Below are 19,607 nucleotides of genomic sequence, written 5' to 3'. Positions count from 1 at the left end.
TCTAAATTGTGTCAGAGCTCCGTTGGTAGTACCATGAATAGTAGAATCATAACTATGAGCATCGTAGAAACTTAGATTCTATGAGCAAAATCGTAGAATCAGAGGGGCTAGTTCGGATCGTAAAGTCGTAAGATTCTAAGACTTGAGTCACATTCTGACAACTTTGGCACCTCGAGACCATGGAGTGGCACGTGCTTGCACACGAGGCCACCTTCATGGCGATGCGCGAGGAAGCCCTGGCCGAAGTGGGGGCGACGGTGGCCCGAAAGAGAGCGGCCGTCTTGGAGGAATATCACGATGAACTCGCCTGACATGAGAACCACCTTCACTCAGGTGCGACACTCTCAACGGGGAAGTAGGCACACTCAGGGCCTACCTGCGGGACGACCAGGTCGCTCTCCAGGCCACCCTCTGGGTCAAGGAGGGCTTTAAGGAGGAGATGGACGCGCTTCAGGCCCATGTTGAAGAGGCTGCCGACGCAGTGCAAGCGGCCAGGGATGGCTCGACTAACATGCGGAAGATGGAGGCGCATTGGGCAAAGCAGTTCTTGGAGCTCGCCTGTCGCGCGAACGTAGCGCTCCATTGTTTCGCTGAGGAAGTCCCAGTGCTGCCTCGTACGTATGACGACTGAGGCTACATCAACTTCTTCCTCAAGGTGGTGCAGGCGCTGGAGTCAGGCGTCTTTAAGGTGGACGAAGATATCGGGTTCAGCATGCGCGACCTCCTGGACGGTGCGCTAATGTGACATCCTTGACTTTTTCTATAGTGATGATTGTAATTAAGCGACAGTGATCCCGCGCTAATGATGCCACGTCACCGTTAATTATATCAATGATCTCGTGTTAGTTGAAACCGAATCAAAATTCAAAACTTAAAGATAAAGTCGAACGAGAAAAGATTTCGGTTGTTGAAATGAAAATGTGAGGGGAGTTATAAAAATTCTCTAACGAAATTATAAATGTGAATCGGGCACTTTTGCAATTATTGGTAATCCCAATATATTCAAAAGAGGAGCTTTAAATAAAATAACTAAAGGAAATATAGTACATGAAAATAATTAAATAAAAGAGAGAATTAAAAGTATATATAATAAAGTGTAAAATAAAGTAAATAAAACTAAATAATAAAAAGAATAGTAGAAAGAAATAATAATAAGAAAAAAAAGGGAAAAGGAAAAGAACCCCCACTAGACCAAAAGTGGCCTAGTCAAACCCCCATTCGGCCCACCACCCCGTGGGGTATAAAGCCCCCAAGGAGGGAAACCCTAGCCGGCCGACCCCCCCCCTCTCCACGTTGCCCTGGCCGCCGCCAAGATCCCTCCCCTCTCGGCAGCTCACCCCACCTACCCCCCCACGTCACCCACGACCGAGAGCCCCCCTCTTCTCGGTACATTCTCCATTCCCACGACAGAACCACCCCACTCGCCCCTCGTCTCCCTCCCCTCGCGAGAACCCCACCTTGTCGGTCTCCCCCAGGAAACCGAGCAGATCCCGCTCGCCCCGCGCCCTCCCTCTCCTCTCGATCCCCCTCACCTTCGTCCTCCCTGGAGCCCAAGAGAACCCCGCCACGAGCACCTCCCTCGCGCCAGGTTCCCAACCGACAGCCCCGTCGGCCCCTCCCTGCCTCCAGGGACCGATTCACCTCACCCCCGGAGCCTTCCATCCCGAAACCCCAAGATCCTCCCGCCGGCCGAGCCCTCCCGGACCCCCCTCGTCGGCCCCTCTCCCCACCGCGGTACCACCTCCACACTACAAGCTCCGGCGACCCGGCCCTCCCCTACACACGTCGGCCTCCCTCCCTACGTCCCGCTCCGATCCACCAGGATCCCCGCGACCGAGCCGCCCTCCGGGACGGAGTCCCTTCCCCGTTGGTCGAAGCCCCACCTTCGGAACCTCGTCTCCCGTCGCCCCCCCGCACCGGCCAGAGCTCCCCGTCGGCGGCTCCATTCCGGGGGCCCTACTCACCGGGGCCCCTCTCGGTGACTCTCCTCGCCGGCGACCGCCCTCACCGGCACCGGCACCACCGTCAACGCATCGTCCTCCTCGTCTCCATCACCTCCGCCTCACGAGAACTCCGGCTTCACCGGGCCCTCTCGTCAACGTCGGTGAGCCCCTCCTCGGGCTCCTCCCACCATCTCCTTCCTTGCGTCGTCCCCGTTCCGTTCCGGCAAACGACGTTCCGATCCGACGCCGTTAGGTTCGCATAGGTGATGGTGGTGATGTATATCTCTCTGTTGAGTTCTCTGTTAAGAAGAGAGGTGGGAGTTGGGAGATGAGTTGAGAGAAAAGAAATAAAAATAAACGATGTATTTGCATATGTATGTATGTATAAATGTCGTACGTATTTGGTATGTATGAGATGCACGATGTATGTATTTATGTATGTAGGTATATGGAGAATACGTTAATTGGATGAATAGGTATTTGTAGGTAAAATGTGTATGTGGGCTAAGGTCACTTACCGGTGGGGCCAACGCACCCGCTGTCTATGACAGGGAGGCCCACGCGATAATAAAAAAAATAAAGATAATGTTAATGTTTTTATTAAATATATAAATAGATATATATTAGTTAAATTAATTAATTGGATAATTAGAATTATTAGAGTATGACACGTGGGTCCCCCACTAAATTAATTTGATTAATTGATATTTAATCTTAATTAAAACTTGTGCCTATGACGTTCGGGACCCGCTGGTCAGTTGACCAGTCAACTGTTGATATGAGCATGACATCATGTTGATGTCATAATAGCTTTTTATTAAATTATTGAAATCTGTTTTTAATTCCTAATTATTGAATAAAAGTTTAAAAATTAATATTAAATAATCCCTAAGTCAGATCAAATTATTGTCAACATGAAAGTTGATCAGCAGAACGAGACGAACCCGGATACACGGTCCATTCGTCTGTCACGCGTCCCTAGCATAGCAAACATGGAACATTTTCATCGTTTCCAGTCTGACCGGTAGTAGCCCGAGACCCGGAAAATATCATCAGTTATTCTTCCGACACGTCTATGACAGATGTTACTGCGTTAGCTCATGTCTAGCCTGCATCTTGCCATGTCATGCTTTGTGTTGCACCGTTGCTATTATTTATTCTTTCTTCCCCCTCTTCTTACCGGTAGACCCGGAGACTGATGCTGCTGCCGGGTACATCTACGGCCCTGCCGATCAGTCCTTTGCCGCAGAGCAGCAAGGCAAGAAAACCGCCTTCATCATTCCTATATCGCCTATGTCTTTCTTCCTACTGCTTGCATTAGTATTTCGCTACTGTTGTAGTTAGCTCATATATCTGATGCATAGCCTATTTTTGATGAACTGCTACTTTCATTCCTGTACCTTTAATCTGCTTAGTATAGGTGGAGCAGTCATCCCCTCTGACCCCGTAGTCCAGTTGCCTCGCTTGTTTTCAAGTCTCGATGCCTGATCGACGAGCCAGACCCTGACACAGCACATACACCCCCTTCGTTGTACGACGTTACAGAGGTACTATCGGGTACTGAGGGTAACACCTCTCTAAGTACTCCTGATGATATCTTTGTAGTATAGCTAGTCGGTCGTGGTTATCGAGGGTGATTCCTCTTTCACCATTCCCGATGACGCCTCTGTCATGCAACCCCTCAAGTGTGGGACCCTCGAGGGTGATTCCTCTAAGCCCACCGTGATGGGTCATCGTTCGGAGTCCAACGAGGGTGATACCTCGGATTCCCCCCGATGTTGTAACCACACAGTTACTCGACCTTGTTACTGGGATGATTGGTGATTAGTTGTAAGACGGGTGGATTCCCATGAGACTGTGTTGCTGGCCTAATTAAAATGCTAATGGATTTGGGTATTTGATCTGGGTTGGTCGGAGACCTTTTCGCACTAACCGGCTACGCGGGAAGAATTATGGGTACTCCGCGTCGCGGTATCAACCGAAGCTTTTCAGATGTCAGCAATCGTAGTGGCGCGCGCCCGAGTGGTCCCGAGATGCATTGCTCTTGTGATTAAGGGATGCTAGGACTGACGTCGGCCGCCCTCGCATCGTGCAGGAGCGTGGAGGGGAACTGGGCCCATGAACCCTTTGCGCTTAGGATTTAGACCGGCGGGCTGACCTCTCTGATTAATCTTAGGTGGGGCTGCGACGTGTCGATATTCTGAGGCCGGGCAGGACCCAGAAAAGTATGTCCGGCCGGAGTGTTATCGAGCGTGACGGGACATGTGGTGCACCCCTGCAGGGATGAAAATTAACTATTCGGATAGCCGTGTCCACGATTACAGGACGACTTGGAGTTGTGCCTCGATCTTTTACAACTACAATTATTACTTAACTGGAATTAGTTTTCCTCGGGATTGCTTCTTCGCTGGGAGTTGAGGGAGGATCTTTAGGCGTGACCTCACTTTAATATTGCTACAACAATATGACTATTAATGTGTTACCCCTGTTCTACTCTCGTCTATTGCTGCAAGACCCTGAAGATGCTAGTCTTTGATAGGACTAGGCCTTCTCTCTCTATTCTCGCATTGCTGCAGTCAGTCCACATATACCCCCCCTTCTTTGATACTGATGCATAATTAGAATAGTTCTGATGTAAGACTTGCGAGTACTTTGGATGAGTACTCACCGCTGCTTTGTTCCCCCTCTTGTCCCCTCGATCCGTTGCTGCGACCAGATGATGGAGCCCAGAAGTGGAGTTTCCTGCCGATGTCTGTCATCCTGATGGTGTCATCTTCGTGGTGGCCGCTAAAGATAGGAGTAGTTAGGAGGTTCCTAGGCAGGAGGCGTCGCCTCGTTCGATCGTGTTTCTTTTGTGCTAGCCTTCTCTAAGGCACCCCATGTTTTATGTCTGTACTCAGATATTGTTGCTTCCGCTGACTCGTGTGTTTATCGAGCTTTCGTATTCTAGGCCTCGAGGCCCCTGGCTTGTAATATGAAACTGATGTTATTTTATTTGTGTCTAGAGTTGTGTTGTGATATCTTCCCTTGAGTGCTTGGGTTTGATCGTACGCATTTGCGTGTATGGTTAGCGTACGATTAAACCGAGGGCGTCACAGCTAACATGCGTCTTCTCCAACCTATGATGCTGCGACCCCATGTTCGACCTCCCCCACTTGATGGAGCCGGTGCTTGCGGAACTCCGGAGCCCCCTCTCGCACGTGGAGCACGAGCATGTAGAGTCCCTGGTTGGGCGGATCGTCCAGGCGGCACCTTGCGAGGGGAGCGGTTGTCCCATCATTTGGGCCTACAAGGGCTATGACGAGGACAACGCCTCCTCTTCCTAGGCTTCTCTTTCCCTTTCCCGTTTCATCAGGAATCACCCGGTCCTAAAAAGGGCGTCATACGTTATGTAATATACCTCTGTTTTGAGTAGTGGTTGCCTGTTATGCTTGGTGTGTATTTGTTCCCTCCGCGAGGCCGTCTGTTGCCCTTCGCGTGTTTCTTGTGTCCCGATCAGGGGGTGTGGTGGCACGTGGCTCCCGAGATCTTTGCCCCGACGTGCAACGAGGCCTCGGGGGAGAGCCTGCGAGTGCTTATGAGTTTTTTCCCTTCCCTAGCCGGGTTGCTGCCCCATGATGTCCCACAAGCGTGTGGGATCGCAACAGTTTTCGAGGGTAGTGTATTCAACCCAAATTTATTGATTCGACTCATGGGGAAGCGAAAGAATATTCTCAAGCATTAGCAGTTGACTTCTCAATTCAACCACACCTGAAAGATTAGTGTCTGCAAGCAAAGTACCAGTAGCAAGGTAGTATGATAGCAACGGTGCCAGAAAAAGCCTTGGTTCAAGGGATTGTCAGTACCACTTACCTAGCCTCGACAACGGTGCCAGAAAAGTCTTGCAACAAGTAGCAACAGGGTAGCAAGGAACAGTAGCAGCACCAACAGCAAAGTAACAAGTAACAACAGTAGCAATAGCAGCAGCAAAATGACAACAGCAAAGTGGCCCAATCCCTCTTGTAGCAAGGGACAAGCCTAGGCAAAGTAACGTAGCGAGAACCAGTAGTAAAAGACTCATAGGCAGTGGATCGGTGATGGATGAGTATGACAAATGTGATTCATCATGTAACAGCTATAACACGGAGAGACATGTAACTAGCTCCCGTTCGTCAATCTAATATAGGCATGTATTCCATATGTAGTCATATGTGCTTAGGGAAAAGAACTTGCATGACATCTATTGTCCATCCCTCCCGTGGCAGCGGGGTCCTAATGGAAACTACGGGATATTAAGGTTCTCCTTTTAGTAAAGAACCGGACAAACGCATTAACACACGGTGAATACATGAACTCCTCATACTATGGTCATCTCCGGGAGTGGTTCCGGCTATTGTCACTCCGGGTTTGCCGGGTCATAACACATAGTAGGTGACTACAACTTGCAAGGCAGGATCTAAAACACTTGATGATGACGATGGCGACGATTTCCCCTCTCCGGAGCCCGAAACGGACTCCAGATGAAGAACAGGATGTGGCGGGGCCTCCGTATTGCAAAACACGATGAAACCTTCTCTCTCATTTTTTTCCAGGCGAAATGGAAGATATAGAACTGAGATTGGGGGCGGTGGTGCCACGTGGGCCCCAGAAGCCCTCATGGCGCGGCAATAGGGGGTGGCCGCGGCCCAAGGGCTTCTGGCCCACTGGCACGCCCCATCACGTGGATCCAGAAAAAATCTCCGTAAATTTTCAGGACGTTCCGAGAACTTTCATTTCTGCGCAAAAACAACACCATGGCAATTCTGCAGAAAACAACGTGAGTCCAGGTTAGTTCCATTCAAATCATGCAAATTAGAGACCAAAACAAGGGAAAAAGAGTCCGGAAAAGTAGATACGACGAAGACGTATCACCCCACACTGCCTTGGTCGTCCTACTCTACAACGCCTTCAGGGTAACTTCTCAGCACGGCCTCGCGGGGGTGCCTCGAAGTCCTTGATGGCGGTTGCGGGTGCAAGCCTTGCGAGGCTAGTGTCTTCACGAGGGCCTTGCTTGTGTAGCATGGCGACGGGCCGATCCACAAGCGGCACGCGTGCATCAATGGGTCGCAAGCTTGCGCCCCTGGGTTTCTCCGGGCCCTTCGGCCCAGCAATGCAGCCCGCAGGCATGCGCTAGACTCTCTTATCTCGTGGTGGAAATTGGGGAGGTGTGGGCCCTATCTGCCGAAGAGTCGGGAATGACACGTGGTGCGCGGCGGGTGCTAGGCTCTCCCACTTACCATGATGCCTCGGTACCCATCCGGAAGTGACATAAAGCCTATGTGCCGTACAGGGCCATCATTGCGCCTATTAATCTTCCACCCACGGAATGCATAGGAGGCGGCATAGACTAATCGCCCGCTTGGAGGCTCCATATAAGGGCAAGGGGAGGGATCGCCTACCCCGACCTTCTCACCCATATTCTTCAGCCCCGCTTATCGTCGTCGCGGTGATGGCACCAGCGAAGAGGTCCTCCACCATCGAGAAGGAGACGACAATGAAGAGGGGAGTGGGTGTGCAATGACGGGCAAGGGGAAGAGGCCACCCTCATGCGCCCGTCGCTGCACTCGAGGCACCTCTCGAGGACGCATGCGCTCCTCGCCGGCGACCCGTGGCGGCTTGAGCAGCCACAGGAGGGGTTCCATACACGGGCGTGGTGTGCACGGTGGACGAGGGGGCCACGGATGGGCCGGCAGGGCGGTGTAGGCTCCCGGCCTCCCAATTCGCGAAGTCACTCCATCGACGGGGCGTGCAAATTCATCGTGTGGATGGAGGACATGCCCCACACCTGACTTTGGCTCCTGGACTTTTTTGTGGAGGAGATGGAGGAACTTGCGCCCCTGGGCCTGTGGGTGCAGTGAGACGGTTGCTGCAACGGGACCTCCTGGGTGGGGATGGAGTTCAACTCCCTCGACTTCTTGTTCTTGGGGCATGGGTGGAAGTCGTTCACCCTCTCCCAAGGCTTGCCCAACGGGCACGTCCACCACTTCAAATTCGATGGGGCTTCCATGCTCTTCGGGACAGGGCTGCCAAGGCGTGCCGGCCCCTAGCCTTGGTCCTCTTGCACTGATTGGGAAACCTTTAGGAGTTGCTATGGGAGACTGCAAATGGCCCCACTTCCTTAGCACAGAAATGGAAATCCTCCTTGTCCATGCGTGCTGGCACCGCTCCTGTGCCGCCTGCTCAACCTGCCTCACCCATGTGGAGACCCAGGGTTGTGGGGCCCTGACATGTCACCCCCGACAAGCCCGCCTCGCGAGAGCCTTAGGGGTGACCTTGGGATGTGTCCTTGTAGCGGGAAACTCCTCGTGATCCTCGACGATGACCCGAGACGCTTGCCTCGTGGGGCAGGGGACAAGCCTGGACAATGATCACTCGCAAGTATAGGGGATCTATCGTATTCCTTTCGATAAGTAAGAGTGTCGAACCCAACGAGGAGCAGAAGGATCTAACAAGTGGTTTTCAGCAAGGTAATATCTGCAAGCACTAAAATTATCGGTAACAAGTAGTAGTGTGGTGAGATGATTCGTAGCAAGTACCAAGTAACAAAAGTAACAACGATGCAGCAAAGTGGCCCAATCCCTTTTGTAGCAAGGGACAAGCCTGGTCAAAGTCTTATAGGAGGTAAAACGCTCCCGAGGACACATGGGAATTTCTGTCAAGCTAGTTTTCATCATGTTCATATGATTCGCGTTCGTTACTTTGATAGTTTGATATGTTGGTGGACCGGCGCTTGGGTACTGCCCTTACTTGGACAAGCATCCCACTTATGATTAACCCCTCTCGCAAGCATCCGCAACTACGAAAGAAGAATTAAGACAAAGTCCAACCATAGCATTAAACTAGTGGATCCAAATCAGCCCCTTATGAAGCAACGCATAAACTAGGGTTTAAGCTTCTGTAACTCTAGCAACACATCATCTACTTACTACTTCCCAATGCCTTCCTCTAGGCCCAAATAATGGTGAAGTGTTATGTATTCGACGTTCACATTACACCACTAGAGGAAAAACAACATACAACACATCAAAATACCAAACGAATACCAAATTCACATGACTACTTATAGCATGACTTATCCCATGTCCTCAGGAACAAAAGTAACTACTCACAAAGCATAATCATATTCATGACCAGAGAGGTAATGAGTAGCATCAAAGATCTGAACATATAATCTTCCACCAAGTAATCCAACTAGCATCAACTACAAAGAGTAATTAACACTACTAGCAACCTTACAACTACCAATCGGAGTCGCGAGACGGAGATTGGTTACAAGAGATGAACTAGGGTTTGGAGATGAGATGGTGCTGATGAAGATTTTGATGGTGACGAGTCCCCTCTGATGAGAGGAGTGTTGGTGATGACGATGGCGACTATTTTCCTGTCCGGGAGGGAAGTTTCCCTGGTAGGATCGTCCTGCCGGAGCTCTAGATTGGTTCGGCTCAAGTTCCGCCTCGTGGCGGCGGCGAATCCTCCGAAAAGCCCCTTCTTGATTTTTTTCGGGACGAAACCCTTCTTGTAGCAAAAGGGTGGAGCCAGAGGGCCAAGTGGGAGCCCACAAACCCCCTAGCCGCGGCCCGTGCCTAGTAGGCTTGTGGCCTCCTGTTGGCGCCCCTCAGGTACTTCTTCAGCCCAGTATTTTTTATAAATCCCAAAAAAATCCACGTTGATTTTTACGGATTTTGGAGTTGCGCAGAATAGGCATCTCAAACTTGCTCCTTTTTCAGGCCAGAATTCCAGTTGCCGGCATTCTTCCTCTTCATGTAAACCTTGCAAAATAAGAGAGAAAAGGCATAACTATTGTACCATGAAGTGTAATAATAGCCCAAAAAGCAATAAATATCAACATGAAAGCATGATGCAAAATGGACGTATCAACTCCCCCAAGGTAGGACAAAGCATGATGGTATTAATTACCCATGAGGTGTCGACAAAACAAGATACAAAGTAAAGTATGGATCAAGAACCTTACCGAGAATTAACAACCGATAGCCTTTAGTCAATGAAGCAACTGCAATTTATCATAACATCGGAAAGAGTCAAATAAGAGCTTGTAAAGCAAATATACATACTCAATCATGTTTTTGTCTTGTACAATTGCTACAACTCACGTGGTACTCATGAGATCAAAGTTTCAGTTGGACACAGAGAAAGATAGGGGCTTATAGTTTCGCCTCCCAACCATTTACCTCAAGGGTAATGTCAACAATAATAATTCATGAATACTTACTTCCAAGTTGACATATGAATATAGATCTTTCCCTAGCATATGACGTTAGCCAAGTTAAAGGCGAAATAAGGAATTGGTGTAGATCACCATGACTCTTTCAATGGCAAAAAGTAAAGGTACAAGATAGGCCCTTCGTCGAGGGAAGCAGAGGTTTTCATGCTCTTTTGAGGTTTGGATGTGTGTCCTATTAGTGTGGAGGAACGTCACTTTATATTGCCTCCTGTGATAAAGAACTTTATTATGCAGTCTGTCGCTTTTATGTCTTCCTCATCACAGGTTCGTACAAAGCTTATTTTTCACCGATGACAACTTACTTGAAGGATCTTATTCAATCCATAGGTAGGTATGGTGGACTCTCATGGCAAAACTGGGTTGAAGGTTTATGGATGCACAAGTAGTATCTCTACTTGGTGCGGGAGTTTTGGCTAATATGAGGTGGAAGCAATCGTCACATGCTAAGGGATCTCTAGTCATATAACATTGTTCGGAACCAAGCAAACACAAATCATTATGTTGTCTTCCTTGTCCAACATCCACTTCTAAGCAATTGTAGTGAGTGTTCACAATCATAGATAGTGTCAAAGATGATATATTTATATGTGAACCTCTCCTTCTTTATCATTTCCAATTAATTGCAACAATGACCAAGGTCTACGTTTGTCTACCCTCAACAAGTTTCAATCATCATTCTTTTTATATGTGAAGCCATCACTTCCCATAAGATCATTGCATGATCTTTCATGCCTTTGTTCTATTATCATTCTTTTGATCATGGCATGAGGCAAGGCCCTTATCTAAGACACTCTTTATTATATGGCTGACGAGCTCGAATACATCAGGGGTGACACAAAGCAAAATTCAAGCCTAAAACACTAAGATCTTTATTCTACTAGAGAAAGAGAAAACTGAAAAGGAACAAACTAAAAAAAGGTAAAGGCAAAAGATGTGATGGTGATATGATACCGGAGTAACTCCCCCAAGCTTGGCACAAGCCAAGGGGATTTCCCATACCCATGCTTAGTTGTCTTCCTTTGGAGGTGATGGTGGTGGAGTTGTTGCACAGGTCTTGAACTTGTTTAATTTCCTCTTGAGCATAAAATCCTCCTCCTTCAGATCATCAATTTCTTCTTCAAGCCTCAACACCTTTTGGCATAATTCATGCTTACTCTCCTGCAAAAGACGAGAAGGGAAAAAACAAAATCTTAGGCTTCTTCCTTGAGTCAGGGAGGCTTGACTTTTTGAACTCCACGTATGTGTCTCCAGGTTGGGGTAGAGGAGCCTCCTCTTCATCTGAGCTTGTTCCTTCCTTCCCCTTGGGGTCATAGTCTTCTTCCTCATCAGTGGTCCAACCGTAGCGACCCAAGTCCCCATAGACCTTGGGATTAGCAAGGTAATCGGCCACATAGCTCTCCCCCTTTGAATCTTGAGAAGACATCTTGCCCTAAATCTGCGGCAGAAAACAGGCTCGAAACGAAAACAGAGGAAATTTGCGTGATACGAGGGTCAGACCTTTCGGGAGAATATATAATGATTTTTTTCAGACCAGAAGGAGTACTCCGCAAGAAAACGGAGTCCGGGAGGTACACGAGGTGGCTACAAGCCCCCCAGGCGCGGCCAGGGGGTGGCCCGCGCCTGGCAGGCTTGTCGCCTCCACGTGCGCTTTCTGGACTACTTCAAATTTTCCTATTTTTCAAAAATTCCAAAACACAGGAAAAATCCTACTGGAAAAGTTTTGGAGTCTGTTTACTTACCGAATCACATACCTCTTCGTTTTTGGAGACTGAAACAGGCTGATAAATATCCCTTAGGTACTCCTCCGGAGTTATGGTATTGATAATATTGCTTTCAACATTTATGGGAGTACCTGAGATATAATGCTTGATTCTTTGCCCATTTAACACTCTGGGACAATTACCTTCCGTGTTGTTGATCTTGATGGCACCAGAATAATATACTTCCTCAACAATATAGGGACCTTAAAGAGAAGCTTGCCTGCAAAAAATCTTAAACGAGAATTATATAGAAAGACATAACCACCTAAATTGAACACACGCTTTTGTATCCTTTTATCATGCCACCTCTTAACCTTTTCTTTGAACAACATGGCATTCTCATATGCCTGACTTCTCCATTCATCAAGTGAGCTAATATCAAATAACCTCTTCTCACCAGCAAGTTTGAAATCAAAGTTGAGATCTTTGATTGCCGAATAAGCCTTATGCACTAGCTCAAGAGGTAAATGACATGCTTTACCGTAAACCATTTTGTACGGATTCATGCCCATGGGATTCTTATAGGCAGTTCTATAAGCCCACAGTGCATCATCCATCTTCTTAGACCAATTCTTTCTAGACCTGTTGAGAGTCTTTCGCAGAATTAGTTTAATCTCTCTATTTGTTAGCTCTACTTGACAACTGGACTGAGGGTGATAGGGGGACGCAATTTTATGGTTGACATCATACTTAGCAAGTGTTTTACGGAAAGCACCATGAATCAAATGTGAACCACCGTCGGTCATTAGATATCTAGGGACTCCAAATCTAAGGAAAATAACTTCTTTAAGCATCCTGATAGAGGTGTTGTGATCAGCACTACTAGTGGGGATAGCTTCTACCCACTTAGTGATGTAATCAACAGCAACTAGGATATGAGTATACCCGTTGGATTTTGGAAAAGGTCCCATATAATCAAAGCCCAAACATCAAATGGTTCAATGACAAGTGAATAGTTCATAGGCATTTCCTGACGTTTACTGATATTACCTATTCTTTGACATTCGTCACAAGACAAGACAAACTTACGGGCATCCTTGAAGAGAGTGGGCCAATAGAAACCTGATTGCAATACCTTGTGTGCAGTTCTATCTCCCGCATGGTGTCCTCCGTAGGCCTCGGAGTGACACTTCTGTAGGATCTGTCCATGTTCATGCTCAGGTACACAACGTCTAATAACACCATCTACTCCTTCCTTATAAAGGTGAGGATCATCCCAAAAGTAATGTCTCAAATCAAAGAAGAATTTCTTCTTTTGCTGGTATGTGAAACTAGGTGGTATATATTTGGCAACGTTATAGTTAGCATAATCAGCATACCACGGTGCACTACGTGAAGTATTGATGACATTCAATTGCTCATCAGGAAAGCTATTATCAATAGGTTGTGGGTCATCAAGAATATTCGCCAACCTAGACAAGTTATCTGCTACGGGGTTATCAGCACCCTTCCTATCGACAACGTGCAAATCAAATTCTTGTAGCAAGAGAACCCATCTGATAAGTCTAGGTTTTGCGTCTTTCTTCTCCATGAGGTACTTAATAGCACCATGATGAGGTTGAATAGTGACTTTGGAATCAACTATATAAGACCTGAACTTTTCACATGCAAACACGACTGTTAAAAATTCCTTTTCCGTAGTAGCATAGTTCCTTTGGGCACTGTCTAGAGTTTTACTAGCATATTTAATAACATTCAACTTATTATCAACTCTTTTCCCTAGGATACCACCAACAACATAATCACTAGCATCACACATGATTTCAAAAGGTAAGTTCCAATCAGGTGGTTGAACAATAGGTGCACTTATCAAGGCCTTCTTAAGTATCTCGAAGGCTTCCTCACAATCATCGTCAAAGACAAAAGGAATATCCTTTTGCAAGATATTGGTAAGAGGCCTAGAAATCTTAGAGAAGTCTTTAATGAACCTTCTATAGAAACCAGCATGACCAAGGAAACTTCTTATACCTTTGATATCTGTGGGGAATGGCATTTTCTCGATTGCATCAACCTTAGCCTTATCACTTCAATACCTCTTTCAGAAATTTTATGTCCTAAGACGATGCCTTCATTAACCATAAAGTGGCACTTCTCCCAATTCAAGACAAGATTGGTGTCTTTACATGTCTGCAAGACTCGATCAAGGTTGCTGAGGCAATCATCAAAAGAAGACCCGTAAACGGAGAAGTCATCCATGAAAACCTCAACAATGTTTTCACAAAAGTTAGAGAATATAGCCATCATGCATATTTGAAAGGTAGCAGGTGCATTACATAAGCCAAAAGGCATACGTCTATAAGCAAAGGTACCGAAAGGGCAGGTGAAAGTGGTTTTCTACTGATCAGTTTGTGCAACTGGTATTTGGGAGAAACCAGAATAACCGTCTAGAAAGCAGAAGTGTGTGTGTTTAGACAGTCTTTCTAGCATTTGGTTGATAAAAGGCAATGGGTAATGATCTTTCCTAGTGGCTTTATTCAATTTCCTAAAATCGATCACCATCCTATAGCCAGTAATAATCCTCTGTGGGATCAATTCATCCTTATCATTAGGGACAACGGTAATACATCCCTTCTTAGGGATGCAATGCACCGGACTCACCCAATCACTATGAGCAACAGGATAGATAATACCTGCTTCGAGGAGCTTTAGTATTTCTTTTCTTACTACCTCTTTCATCTTAGGATTTAATCTCCGTTGATGATGAGCAACTGGCTTGGAATCAGAATCAGTTTTAATCTTGTGCTCGCATAGAGTGGGACTAATGCCCTTAAGATCATCAAGAGTATATCCAATAGCAGCACGGTGCTTCCTCAGAGTTTTTAGTAACTTCTTTTCTTCATGCTCTGAGAGGCTAGCACGAATAATAACAGGATATATATCTTTTTATCAAGATAAGCATATTTAAGAGTATCAAGCAACTGTTTAAGCTCGAATACAGGATCACCCTTTGGTGGGGGTGGATCCCCAAGCAGTTCAACAGGCATTATTCTTAAGGATAGGATATTGTTCTTTGACAACTCTCTCTATCTCATCCCTTTCATCCATATGCATATCATTTTTATGTTCAAGCAAGTATTGCTCTAAAGGATCAGTAGGAGGCATGACAATAGAAGTTAGGGCAATAGTTTCATACTTACCAGGCAACTCTTTCTCATGAGGTTGTCTATTAAACTTGGAGAAATTGAACTCATGTGACACACCTTCAAAGCCAACAGTGAAAGTTTGCTTCTCACAGTCAATATGAGCATTGACAGTATTGAGAAAAGGTCTGCCAAATATGATGGGACAAAAGCTAACTTGGGTGGTAGCAAGAACAAGGAAATCAGCATGATACTTCGTTTTACCACACAAGACTTCAACATCCCTAACAATTCCCACAGGGCAAATAGTATCTCTATTGTCAAGTTGAATAGTGACATCAACTGGTTCTATCTCGACAGGTGCAATCTCATCTTTAATTCCATCATATAAGGATTGAGGTATTGCACTAACACTAGCACCCACGTCACATAAACCATGATAACAATGATCTCCTATCTTAACAGAAATGACAGGCGTGCCAACAATAAGCCTATGTTTTTCTCTAGCGTGTGGTTTAGCAATTCTAGCAGCATCTTCACATAAGTGAATATCATGGCCATCAACATTGTTGGACAGGAGATCTTTGATAATAGCAATGCTAGGTTCAACTCTAATTTTCTCAAGGGGTGTAGGTGTTCTAATGTAGCCTCTACATATCACAGTTGAAGCTTTAGGATGATCCTTTATCCTAACAGGGAAAGGTGGTTTCTCAATGTAAGCACTCGGAGCAATATGATCATTATAGGCAATGACTTTCTCTTCAACTGGATTGGGTTTAACTACATTGACTTCTAAGGGAGGATGATATTTTAAACACTTCTCTTTGGGGAGATCAATATGAGCAGCAAATGATTCACACAATGAAGCTACTATCACAGAGTCAAGTCCATACTTAGCGCTAAAATCAGAAAGGTATTTGTTTCAACAAAGGATTTAACGCAATCAAACTTGAAATTCATAGCTGACTCCTTACCTTAATCAAGCTCCCAATCTTCAGAGTTGCGTTTAATTCTCTCCAATAAATTCCATATGAAGTCAATATCTCTCTTCATAAAAGAACCGGTACAAGAAGTGTCAAGCATGGTGCGATCATCATGAGGAAGCCGAGCATAGAAGTTCTGAATGATAATTTCTCTCAAGAGCTCATGGTTGGGGCATGAATATAACATTTATTTAAGCCTCCACCAAGCTTGAGCGATGCTTTCTCTGTCACGAGGCCAAAAGTTATAAATATAATTCTGATCACGATGTACTAGATGCATAGGATAAAACTTTTGATGAATTCCAATTTCAACCAATCGTAGTTCCATGATCCAGTATCATCACATAGCCTATACCATGTCAACGCCTTATCCCTCGAAGATAAGGGAAAGACCTTCTTCTTGACCTCATCCTCGGGCAAACCTGCAAGCTTAAATAAACCACAAACTTCATCTACATCAATTAGATGCAAGTTTGGATGTGATGTTCCATCTCCTGTGAAAGGATTAGCCAGCAGTTTCTCAAGCATACTAGAAGGAAATTCATAGCAAATATTTTCAGTAGGTGAAGCAGGTTGAGGGGCAACTCTTTGTGCTTCCGTTCGATGTGAAGATACCCCGAACAAGCCCCTCAAAGCATTAGTTTCCATAGTGAGAAGTGAGAATGAATTTCAGCACACTATATAAATGTTTCCTTACCAAATTCCACTTACCAAAGGCACTTCACTCCCCGACAATGGCGCCAGAAAAGAGTCTTGATGACACACAAGTATTGGGGATCTATCGTAGTCCTTTCGATAAGTAAGAGTGTCGAACCCAACGAGGAGCAGAAGGATCTGACAAGTGGTTCTCAACAAGGTAATATCTGCAAGCATTGAAATTATCGGTAACAAGTAGTTGTGTGGTGAGATGATTTGTAGCAAGTAGCAAGTAACAAAAGTAACAACGGTGCAGCAAAGTGTCCCAATCCCTTTTGTAGCAAGGGACAAGCCTGGACAAAGTCTTATAGGAGGTAAAACGCTCCCGAGGACACATGAGAATTTCTGTCAAGCTAGTTTTCATCATGTTCATATGATTCGCGTTCGTTACTTTGACAGTTTGATATGTGGGTGGACCGCGCCCGGGTACTTCCCTTACTTGGACAAGCATCACACTTATGATTAAGCCCTCTCGCAAGCATACGCAACTATGAAAGATGAATTAAGACAAAGTCTAACCATAGCATTAAACTAGTGGATGCAAATCAGCCCCTTACGAAGCAACACATAAACTAGGGTTTAAGCTTCTGTCACTCTAGCAACCCATCATCTACTTACTACTTCTCAATGCCTTCTTCTAGGCCCAAATAATGGTGAAGTGTTATGTAGTCGATGTTCACATAACACCACTAGAGGAAAAACAACATACAACACATCAAAATACCGAACGAATACCAAATTCACATGACTACTTATAACTTATCCCATGTCCTCGGGAACAAAAGTAACTACTCACAAAGCATAACCATATTCATGACAAGAGAGCTAATGAGTAGCATCAAAGATCTGAACATATAATCTTCCACCAAGTAATCCAACTAGCATCTACTACAAAGAGTAATTAACAGTAATAGCAACCTTACAAGTACCAATCGGAGTCGCGAGACGGAGATTGGTTACAAGAGATGAACTAGGGTTTGGAGATGAGATGGTGCTGATGAAGATGTTGATGGTGATGAGTCCCGTCCGATGAGAGGGGTGTTGGTGATGACGATGGCGATGATTTCCCCCTCCGGAGGGAAGTTTCCTAAGCAGGATCGTCCTCCCGGAGCTCTAGATTGGTTCTGCTCAAGTTCCGCCTCGTGGCGGCGGCGAATCCTCCAAAAAGCCTCTTCTTGATTTTTTTGGGGACAAAACCCTTCTTGTAGCAAAAGGGGGGAGCTAGAGGGCCAAGTGGGAGCCCACAAGCCCCCTAGGCGCGGCTAGGGGGGCCGCGCCTAGCAGGCTTGTGGCCTCCTACTAGCGCCCCTCTGGTACTTCTTCGGCCCAGTATTTTTTACAAATCCCAAAAAAATCCACGTTGATTTTCATGGCTTTTGGAGTTGTGCAGAATAGGCATCTCAAACTTGCTCCTTTTTCATGCCAGAATTCCAGCTGCCGGCATTCTCCCTCTTCATGTAAACCTTGCAAAATAAGAGGGAAAGGCATAAGTATTGTACCATGAAGTGTAATAACAGCCCAAAAAGCAATAAATATCAATATGAAAGCATGATGGAAAACGGACGTTTCACCCAGCCACGTCGCGCCTGGGACACATGCTGACGGGCCTGGGTACCCCCGTTCCCAGAGGCCCGACAGAGTGAACGCGTGGAAGAGGAGAAACGTGCAGTCAGAGGTAAACCTTTCCCGTTTGACTGTCTTATAGTTTGACCTTTCTACCTATCCGACTAAGGATCTATTAGGTTGAAGACTTCTATTTCTTTTTCTAACATGAAGGAGGCCCTTGAGAAGAGGGATGAAGAACTGGCATCAGCCTGGAAGGAGGCTAACCGAAAAACCAATGAAGCTGAAGCCAAGCTCAAGATAGTCAAAAAGATTGAAGAGGAAAACCAGCTCTTTCAGGTTGCCATGAAGAAATCCGCTGAAGAACTAGCCGAGCCGAAGAAGCCTTATGCTGAGTGAGAGACCAAGTTTGAGTAGGCCACCGCCAAGAGGATTGAGTTGGAGCAGTTTGTCGAAGACTCAACAAAGAGATGAGCGAGAAACTTAAAGGTATGTTATGATATCCGAGTGATGTTTCACATTCTTTCCTTTTTGACAGTATCAGCTTTCTGTATTGACGTCAATGAGTAGACTCACATGATTGATAAGGAGTTGGGTCCAAAGCAAGGGCTCTTAAGGGACAGCGCTCGTCTGGCCCTTCTGAGACTGGATGATCGTATCGAGTACGTGTTTGGCTGCCTCAAGTGGCTCCAATCGGGTGTCTCAGAGATTGATCAAGAGGTTACTCCTGGTGAAGAGATCCCCAAGGACGCTCAATCCACTGTGGACCGAGTGAGGCATTCCCTAGACAACTGCAATATTGGAAGAAATCAGCGGCACGGGCCAGAGTCGACATCGCCCTCTTACTCGTTCGCATCCATTGCAAAGGAGTGGATGAAGAGAAGATGAAGAACCTTAGGGTCGTCAACATGAAGATCGCCAAGTTTGAAGACATTCAAGGAGATATTCATGGCGGCTACCACTCAAATTGCAGATGGGATCAACTTCGACACTTTTGTGGAATCTATGGAGTCTTCGTCTTCCGAGTAATGCTTGGAAAAACATTAAGTTTACTTTGCCTCGGGATACTGAGTGGTTAATGTAACCTTCAAACTTTTAATGAGCCTTGGGCTCCCTTTATCCGCACTTTTTTCGCTTGAATCAAAACGCGGTTTTATTTTCTATGTCTTCATTTGAATTTGGGTCTTCAAACTATTGACGGATCTTCCCATCGTGATGTCTGAGTGTGGATTATTACTTCATTTAGAGTTGTTTCTACTTGAGCGAAAGCGGGTTCGCAGCGAAGTCCTCGAGCATGGAGGTTGTCCTTGCTCGGGGCATGT

The sequence above is a fragment of the Hordeum vulgare genome, chromosome 7H, assembly GCF_904849725.1.
Source record: "Hordeum vulgare subsp. vulgare chromosome 7H, MorexV3_pseudomolecules_assembly, whole genome shotgun sequence".
NCBI classification, from domain to species: domain Eukaryota; kingdom Viridiplantae; phylum Streptophyta; class Magnoliopsida; order Poales; family Poaceae; genus Hordeum; species Hordeum vulgare.
Note: the sequence above shows the minus strand (reverse complement) of the source record.